Source organism: Gallinula chloropus, assembly GCF_964237585.1.
Source record: "Gallinula chloropus genome assembly, chromosome: 2".
In the NCBI taxonomy this organism is placed as follows: domain Eukaryota; kingdom Metazoa; phylum Chordata; class Aves; order Gruiformes; family Rallidae; genus Gallinula; species Gallinula chloropus.
The window spans coordinates 121,920,065-121,930,625 of record NC_140086.1 but is presented as its reverse complement, the minus strand read 5'-3'; positions in this window follow the sequence as shown (position 1 = coordinate 121,930,625).

Here is a 10,561-nt window from a genome sequence, read left to right as displayed (position 1 = left end):
TACAGGAAGGAGGTAAGGTGACTACCTGGAGAGGATGCTCTGCAAGGGCATATGCATTCATTTGGGTAGCTGTCAGAGAGGGAGAGTGGAATGCAGAGGGAAGTCCCATATTCAGTCACCCCAATATGTGCTGACACCGTGACCTGTTTTCTACCTCCTGTAACACCACTGATGCTGCTCCCGGCTCTGGAAAGGCCATTTGGTGCTTCCTTCCTTGCTGGAGTGTTTCTTCCTTGCCACCTGCAGCCTCTGAGGCCTCTGTGGCATGGTGATCTGCGTTGGTAGGAAGCATCCCACTGCCAGCCCTGCTCCTGCTGCAAGGCTGGTTCCCACTGAGTAGGGTGTGGGAGAAAAGGTGCCACCTGCTGCAGTAGCTGCTGAGTTGGTCAGACATTGCCACACTGCCACCCCACAGCTTGCCTGCTGCTTAGCTCTTCCCTGTCTGGCCCTCATCGACTCTGAAGAGGAAAGATATTTTTCTTCCCAGGCATGAAATTGTAAATAATGTCCATGCTCTGCTCTCCCACAGAAAGGTGTTTAAACCAGCCGTACGTGTCTCAAAGCGCAGGGGAGATGTAGTGAAGAAGGGAGCAGGCTGTATAAATCAAGTCATCCTTTCCATGCTTCTTGCTGCTTTGCCTGTCTTTTTAAGAATTCATAAGCTGGGAGACCACCTACCCTGCTGTAGTGCCTTCCTGGGTGAAATCCAAAAGTGTAGAGGGTCAGATCTTTACCTGCAGTACTTTAATGTAATTCCATTAAAATCATAGGAGCTGTTCTCATTTATCACAGTGAAGGTCGTCTTGCAGAAAGCATTTTTAACTGCCAGCATCCTCACTGAGCATGAGAGAAAGAAATCCATGGTAATTTGGGGGAGGATATTTAGCCCATCTAGTTTGAAGGTGCTTGTTCCTATTTCAGTTGTGTCTAGGGATTCCTATCAAAGAAAAAGGTACTGGTTTGGGTTGGCACAAGTTTGTTTCAGCATTGACTTAAGCTGTCAGGGATAAGCAGATCAAGAAGAATAGCACTCAAATTATGAGAGCTTCAAAGCTTTGTAGATAACAAAGAGAATCTAATTTTAATTACGATCTTCAGTGAATTTTGAAAAGGTCACATTCTTTCATTAGTGTGTAGAAGGACAAGGAGCATCTACATGAACTCCTCTCCCACCTTAAAGGTAACAACACTCCTGGCTTTTAGCCCAAAGTCTGGGAAGGCCAATATGACAGTAGAACAACTAGTCTGCTAAAATAAACATATATATATATATATATATGAACTGTCCCTCAGTATGAATAAACACATATACATGGCAAGATACATTTTTTCACGTCACATTGTTTGCCAGTGAACAAGGTCTGATTAATAACTTCCTAAAACAGAACTTTGTGAGATGCTCTACCTTTCATGCTAAAACACAAAAATGTTCTTTGGTTGACCTAAGACATGCCTCCATCTCAGTTTTGAGGTACCCCCTGCACCTAAGATTTAAAAACTTCAAACAACTTAAAATATCAGGCTTTGTCTTGACTTAAAAACTGTACTTTGGAACCAGAAGTTAATTAACTGTGGTGGTTACAACGCTAATCCCTTGCTTCTGTGAGGAACTTAGAGTATACTGGTTTTGGCTGGGATGCAGTTAATTTTCTTCATAGTAGCTGGGATGAGAATATGTTCTGGATTTGTGCTGGAAGCAGCGTTGATAGCACAGGGATGTTCTAGTTACTGCTGAGCAGCGCTCACACAGAGCTAAGGCCTTTTCTACTTCTCACACCACCCCACCAGCAAGTGGGCTAGGGGTACACAAGGACTTGGGAGGGGCCACAGCTGGGACAGGTGACCCCAACTGACCAAAGGGATATTCCATACCATGTGACATCATGCTCAGCATATACAGCTGGAGGAAGAAGAAAGAATGGAGGGGCATTTGGGGTGATGGCCTTTCTTTTCCCAAGTAACCGTTACATGTGAAGGAGCCCTGTTGTTCTGGGGATGGCTGAACCCCTGCCTACCCATGGAGAGTAGGGAATGAATTCCTTAGTTGGCTTTGCTTGTGTGCATGGCTTTTGCTTTACCTAATAAACTGTCTTCATCTCAATCCCTGAGTTTTCTCACTTCCACTCTTCTGATTCCTCCATCCCACTGGGAGAGTAAGCAAGTGGCTGTGTGGTGTCTTGTTGCTGTCTGGAGTTAAACCATGACACAGAGAAATAGTTTGTGAGCAGGCATCCTGCATTTAAAAATAACCTTGTTTTGTAGGCATATATGACTTGGTTTAGATATAGTTGCTGTCTCTACCTCAGATCCTTATCATTGTCAGGGAAACGAGAATTTCACTGGGGCTGTTATCACTGTAATTCCATGAAATATAGTCAAGCACTGTAAATGTAAACTCTTGTTGCCTGCTGTGGGTCTCTTCTAGAACCTCATCATTCTTCGATGTGAACCTGTCTGCTGGTGTGCTTTGATACAGGCAAAGGCTGAGAAACTCCAGATGAAATATGGAAGCGTTGCTCAACTTTTTAGACAAATATACTTTGGTAGAGGTCACCTGTGAAGGAAAAGATAGATGGCTGATGCCTGGAAAGGTGTTCAGAAAACAGACAGTTTTGGTTTAATCCCCCCCCCCCCCCACCCCGGCCTTGTTTGTTTTCACTTTTGAAGTCCTGCCGAAGCTGCAAACTTTTAGTGACTGTAGAAATAGCAAAGTGGTGAATTGTCACTGACAAATGAGATGATGTTTAATAAGAGACAGAAAAAGGCTTTGTAAGTCAGACCACATCAAACTCTGCTAGCGTGTAACTTTTTTTTCAGTAGCTAATTAACATCGGATAAAAGAGATCATAAAGTCTTTAATAACAATTTTGCTTCTTCATGGAGATGCAAGAACTCAAAATAAACATCCTTGATGCATCCTTTATCAAGGCCTGGAAAGTTTGAAATACTAACACAAGATCTTTTGGATAGGTCTAAACTAAAAGTAAAGGAAAATCAAGAAGGTTTTAACTTCATTCTCTTCATCTGTTTTTTATCCAGCAGCTGTAATTTAGCCACCAAATAGATGTGGAAGAAAAGCTCCATACAAATATATATGTTCTCTCATGCTAGCTACAATGGAAGGAATCTTTGGTGTACAGGTTTTATCTGCTGCTTTAATTTCTTTTAATTCCCCAAAGTTTCAAGCTGATCTGTTTTCCAGCTTTAAGTATCTCTATTAGGACCAGATTTACAAAACCTCAAGCAAAAGTCTGATTGAGACTTTTATAAATCTGGCCTCAATGATGAGACTTAGAGCTGGATTATTCAGATCGTTTTGGAAGTCGAGGGGATTAAAAATTTGTCCTAAAGAAGAAGGCTCCTTTTGCTTTTTCTTAATGAAGACCCTAAGTTTAGAAATGCCTGTTTAGGAAGGTAAAAGACAGAAATCAAAGCATCTTTTTTTAAAATAATGGAAACAATTCTCCATTTCAAAACTGCAGGGCAGCTTGAGAGAGGGAAGCCAAGCCCAAGTCCCCTTCTTGTTATGCCAGGCTATGGTGCTTACATATACTGAGTGAGGGTCTATGGGGATACTGCTGCCAGTAGGGTGGGAATCGAGCAGGTAGAAGCTGCTCTTTCTAGCTCTAGCTGGGGCAAGGGCAAGGTGAGGGCTGGTCTCTCTCAGCCAATGTGTTGTGTTGACAAGCTGGTCATCAGGAACAGTTGGGGCTGCTCCTGCCTCCATGACCTGAACCTTCTTCACTGTCCATGGGGCTGCTGAGGTGCTCACCCAGTTCATCCCCCTGATCACCCTCAGGTTAGGGGATGTTTCCTCCCTTTTCACTTTGCTTCATTTCTTCCTGCCCATGGCTGAAGGAAAGATTATGTCCTTTGGATCAACATAGAACGACGATAAGCCCTAGTGAGGTTTGAGGGGGTGTGTGCTCTACAGATACATGCAAATCCAAGATCTGCAAAACTTTGTCTTTCCCCTTCATGCCAGACCCATAATGAGAGGAAAAATGTCTTTGGAAAAGGGGTTATAGGTTTTGAGGATATTGTTTTCTAAATGCAGTATGTTAGCTGTACTTCTTGTGCATGTCGTTAGAGGGGCTCCAGCACTGGGAGAACAAGACCCAAAGAACTCCTCTAAAATACACATAGCTTGCTTGTGTCCATTTTTAAAGAGAGGAAATTGGTTTTATCTCATGTTTTCTAGGACTGTCTCCAGGGGAAAACTGCATTTACTTCAGTGACTTGAATGAGGATTAAGGGCTCAGAGTAACTGAATGCTTGGCCACTCATTACAACTAAAGGTCTTGGTGTGAGACATCATATCCTAATGGAGTATGTATTAACCAGCTGGCCAGGAGAGCCTAGCTTTAGAAATATGCGGCATACTGAAGTGCTTCCATTTTGCTCATCAAATTCAGCATGAAGATCAATTTGTGCATCTGCAAGCTCTTCAAAAGTAGCTGACAGCAGAATGGCTTGTTTGCTCTGAGACAAACTTCTGCAGCTTGTTACATGGTGTGTGAGTCTCTGGGGTTTGGCAGTCATCCTGGGAAAGAGGTTGAGGAAACAACAGAAACATTAAGACAGACTAGGATAATAAAAATACACTATGCGGTCTCCTAATGTACCCAGCTGTCTAAACTATTTTCACTCACCTAAGATCTGTCAATGTTGGAAGCACCTGCTAAGATGGTTGACTACTGGTTACGGTGTGCTGTTGAGCAAAGAAGTGCAAAACTTTTTATATAAAGGGGAAAGCTTTTCCTGATCATCTCTATTTACCATAAAAGACTATTAAAGTTCACCCAGGGATTTCTCTTTGGTTGGTTGGGTTTTAATTAAATTATCAAACATCTATTTCTCTAAGTCCTCAAGCACATTTGCACTTTCTCTTCCCTGTTAATGGGCCTGTTATGAAAGTGAAAGGTGCTGAGGCACTGCCTGTCTTAGACTTGTGGAGATAGCTGAGAAGAAAAAATGGGGGGGAGGGGGAGAGGCACACAACACATAGGACCCAGACAAGCTCTTGCAAACTGCAGATCTGCAAAAAAACACTTGCTTGTTTGTTTTTCTCCCAGTTATGTCAACTGGCCTACAAAAACATGTCAGCTCCTCCCACGTACCTTGCCAGAGGCCATATATTGTGACAGCTAAAACAATGCCGTTGCTGTTTAAATGAATGCAATGTTTGCAGCTTTTCAGAACAAATAGTATTGTTCATCCTCCTAATATTGATAAATGCAGAGGAGCACACTGGTTACTAATCAACTGCTTGTTTTAAGAGCCCGTCTCAAAACATCCCCGACTCCACTGACTGCTTTGCCAGATAATCTTGTTCTACTCTGACATCAACATTTAAGTCAGGGTTTCCTGTCAAAATGGAGAGCATAAGATGGGTAAGTACATAATAAGTTGGATTTCCAACAATCGAATTGTGTTGTTTTTCAATAAATGGCCAGAGTTTGCCTATTAACCGAAGAAGCTTCCACAGAATTGCTAATCAAATCTTGCATTGCTTCAAACTTGGTCCACAAGTTTTTATTGCCACAGAGCCTCCAGGTGCCCCTGTCTCTACTCGGAGAGTATAAACACACAGTGAGGGTTTTTTAGCATTTCTGTGCCACCCCACGACCCTGAGCGCATTTCTTGTGCCCATTTACAAGGGTAATAGGAGAGTTTCCAGTGAGGAAGGAGAAGAGGGTTTGTATGGATTTACAGGCCCACTCTGGAACAGACTTGAACAAAATCTGTATTCACAGGATCTTATAAAAGGTAAGTGGTGTCACAGTGTGTGACTCAGTGCATGGTTTGAGATATTTATAAAATTATTAATTACAAATAACCAAACCATCAATACATTTTCGCTGCTTGTCATGCTTAGCAGCACTGTGCAGCATTCTGTGGGCTTTGCAGTGTCAGCTGATGACACATTTGTTGGAAGATAAGGTGGTTGGTTCACAGAACAGATCGGCAACAGATCAGTATTGCAGGCAAAAAGGAAATGAAAAAAAAATATCCCCAGGACGTTTCTGGGAAAAAAAATCCCAAGGGGGAAATATTAGGAGAACAAGAAGAGTTATTATTATATCATCCTACTGCACCATGTTTCATGATGTTGCAGCACAAAATTCAAGTTAGTGCCAACTCTGCTTGGCTCAGAAAAGATTTCTAAGCATTTGAGGAGAGCTCGTTCAAGTGATGGGGAATTTGTTGATGTTCTGCAGGCAGCTCCAGGTAGTGTTGAAATTTTCCTGCTTTCTTTTTTTTGTTGTTGTTGTTCCTCCATTTGAAGAAAACTGTATGTTACTTTTCTGCTCTGTTGAAAAATTATCTCATAACCTTGAGGCACATATATTAGTTTTATTTCATTTTAGCCTATTCAGCCGCAAAGCAAGTACAGTGAATCAAAGCTGTTGGTTTAGCTGGCTTCCATTTAAAGCCAATAAGCATAACGCTTCCATAACACTTTCTGGCTGTGCTAGTCCTCAAAGAAATAATACATTCATACAGCTTCCATTGATCTTTGGGAAGGCTGGAACTCTGTATCATGAATAAACATATTTTCAAAGCTATTAAAAGTTTCAATTAAACTCTGTGATTTTTGTGCTATCAAGTTATTCCTTAGCCTCACTGAAACACAAAACAGAGCACTTTATACCATTTATCATTATGCCATTATATGTACACCATTCTGCAATGGTTCACACAAGGCTGCTCACCTATGAATGTGCAAAATGGATGCAATGACCCAGCAAAGCAGCTGAGAAGCCGGCCCTGCTACAGGGCTTTTCATTTAGCCACTGTGGGAGAAAACCATGTCTGGATGCAATTACCCTAGTGCTGTGTGAAGCCTCAGCAGCCAAAAGATCTTGCTTAAATGGGAGTCACAGCCTCAGTAGGCTTAAATCTGTTCAGTAGTGTGAAAGTGCCCGATGCTGGGCTAATTTAAGACAAGGGTATCGTGCTCAGTCCCTATGAGCGTGGCGATGGTAATGCCCAGCTTGGCTTCCTGAACCATTGTAGGGAAACGGTCCGGTCTCAGCTCTCCAGGAATGAAATTGCTCCTTCAGTGGCTAGGAACAGTTAAGCTCAACTGCACAAAACATATGTTGCTTGCATAAGATACATTTTGGGTGAAAACTCTGCTTTTAATTATAGACGGTTGCATAAAATGTCAGTGATTAAAGCACAGATTTAGTGGTATTCTTGGCCTGCGTGATACCAGCCAGAAAGCATGTTTCTCCTCCTGTTTACTCCTCTCGGAGCAGAATGTCTCCAACTTTATGAAAGTTTTTTAGTTGAGTAAAAAAAAAAATTCAACCGAAAAGTAACGTTTCCTCATCTATTATGTCTCTTGAGATTTCTCAGTGGTGAAATTGCTTGGGACAGGATCGAGAACAAGCTGAGCGGGGCTGTCTCCAAACGAGGAAAAAGTGGAGATCTAATATCTCACTTCAAAACATGAAAGCTAAAATTCAGGTTTAGGTTGTCTGAGGCGATCTTAGCCTTTGGTGTCCTTTTATCCATAGACTGATGGGGAATACCCATCCTTTAAAATCACCAGTTGCCCCTGATAAGTAAAATTCCCCCAGTAATTCTCCAGAGCCTGAGATAATTATATCCAAGGCAAAACTGGCAAGGTTTGAAATCTGATCAGATATATATCCAGCTGAGCATGATCCACCCAAGTATTTGTTCTGATTTAGCCATTGTCATTCCAAAAATACTGCTATGGAGGAAAATATAAACATGATCCCTTCTTTTTTAGGATTGTTACCATCTGTATCATAGTTACCAAATGTTTCTTGCTCAACGCGTATTTAAAATTAACCTAGTCTATGCATCGCCTGCCTTCACTGTAAGCATAACATAGTAATCACAGCTCTGTTCACAGAATGCGCTCTACTTCGATAAGCATTTAGCTTTGAGTAAGGTTTTCTGACAAGTGCTATTTTGGTGATTTCTGCTATAAATATGTAAGTTCTTATTATTCGGCTGTGGTGATGCACTTCTGTACTCATTTCTGGGGAAGTACGTTGAATTACACCAGCTGAGGTTACGGCCTCTGCTGCGCTTTTCAGAATGTTTTCTTTTCCTCTCCTCTATTTTTAGGTCAATTACTGAGTCCCCATCACATTACATGACTGAAGATAACACCTGTCCTTTTATTTATATCCTCATATTTTCTGAGTTCCTGTTGCTGCTGGTTTTGACCTCCCTTCTACACGTAACTGCTTCTCTTTATGCTACTTCCCAATTTAACCTAGATTACACAATATCTGTGCAGGTTCGGTAACCCCTTTGAAAGAACTAATTGAGCAGAAAATGCTAGCGGGAGACCTATGGGTTAACCCCAGCCAAGGCAAAATCCTCAAGCATAAAAGGAGGATACTTTTAATTTCAAATGAAGTGATTAATGGTGAGATCTGATCTTGCTCTGAATGCTGTGCTTGTGAGTATTACTTTGGCAACCTTTGGTGAGAGCAAAACTAGGTTTAAAAGAGCCAGGTTCTGTCTGATCTGGGGGTGTGTGTGATCCTTGGCACCAGGGGGGAACACAAAAGTCTGCCTTCCCTTCCTAATCTTCAGCTTCTGAATTTCTTGAAAGGGCTGACAGAAGTCACTTGATCTGCAAGGTGGCTGCCAGGTAAGCTTGACTAGATGCTGGAGGAGTGGGGAAGAGCCACAGATGTGGCTCTGGTCTCTGTCTGCAGTAGGACAGGCTGCTTGTGACAGAAGTGGGAAAGGAACCAAAGCAGGAACCATCTGACTGACCATCAAAAAACACTCACTTTGAGTTACCGTTTGTAATGTCAAGTGTAATGGCAAAGAGACAAGGTTCTTCTGTGTGAAGTACCCAATTAATAACTGAATGAGTATTTGAAGGTCTTGGCATATATTCAGGATCTGGTATCAACTGACCTTTTTTAATATGGCCTGTTATGTCATATTTATTTCTGCACTGTATTTTTTGTCTTTAATTGTTAACATCTTAAAAATAAGCTTTGTTGATATATGTGTGTCAGTGTAAAACTAGAATCAATCACAAGTATGGAGGGTTTTAAATATATTTCCTATGTGATTTACAGGGGCAACTTCATGTGCTCAAAGAAACTTTCAAGAAAAATAAGCCTTTCCTAAAAATCTGCTATTGCACTAGAACGAGCTGCAGTGCACTTTAGGTAATTCCAGGCTATTCAACATCAGAGTTCTCTGTATGAGTATTCAGTCTGTATTTGGCCTTTGATTCTGCCTCCCTTTACCTAAAAGGATTTTGAGCTGAAATTCCAGTTGCACCATCCTTATCATGACTTGATGGATCCCATGATGAAATAAGCATCTAATAAGCCAATAAAGAACAGCTAGGAAAATAGGAACAAAATAGTAAGTAAAGGGTATAAAATTTTACTAGTGATAACTGAAGCCTTCTTGCCAAGTATGGGACTGATTTTGGCACGTTAGGAATGTTGTAACTAATTACCAACAACGTCATGCAATTATAATTCTGATTGTGAAGGGTGTGTGTCTAAGATTAAGACTTCAGAGCAAGGCTGGAGCGAGTTATGTGGCAAGGGTAAATGGCTCACTTTGAGTTTCTGAAGAAAAAGTGCACTGCTCCCGTTTTCCAGCCAGTCTGAACAAAGAGAGCATCTGAAGAACATTTATGTTTCTGGTGTTTTAAGCTCCCATCTCTGGTGTTACTGTTACTGCTGTTAATTACCCACTTGGGTTTCCTTTCACTTAGTGCTAATTCTTGGCCCTGGCAGACTGACTCATTGTAAATTGACTGAGAAAGAATTCTTCCTTTGTCCTCAGCAAATCTGAATAATTAATATTTTTTATCATTATGCTTCTTAGCTGACATTCTCTTCATGAAAGAAAGGGGCATGTTTAATTAAAATAAAAAAGTGCTGAAGTTAAACAACATTTCAGTCACACCAATAGTTGAATAGCATGCTATTTTTCAGGGTAACACACTAGCCTTCTCAGCACTATTTACTCTACTGCTAATGCTTCCAAAGCCTGTTTTTGCAGCAACAAGCTGCCAAAAGCTAAATAATTTGCAATTAACAGAGAGGAAGTTTTATGTTTGCACCTCAAAAATATCTATAATAATTCACTGGAGACTTAGGCCTGGGAAATGCCAGGCAAATTCTGCTTCGCTGAGCTCCAGTTGCAGCCTTGCATGAAAAACAAAGGTAAAGGGGGATGCCCAAAAGCAGGCAGCAGAGCTGTGCCCCTGTGCCCTGGGCATCTACCCTTCCTCTGCAGGTGTCCTCAGTGCAGAAGGACTTGATGTTGAGTGAGGTGGTGCTTTCTGAACATACATTATCAGCACCTCATTAATTACTGTACTGCAGGGGACCTGCAGTAATTGTGTGGGTGTTTATGACCACCGGTGGCAAACATGATGTAGTTTGTGCCAGGCTGAATGAAAAAGGGATGTGTCTGTGTGGGGGAAATCATTGTGCTGATATGAGTGTGTATCTTTTTTCTTCCTACTTGGTGTTTCTTTGGTTTCTAACAGTTTGGCCATTGTGGTTAAGAGCCTCCAGAAAATTCT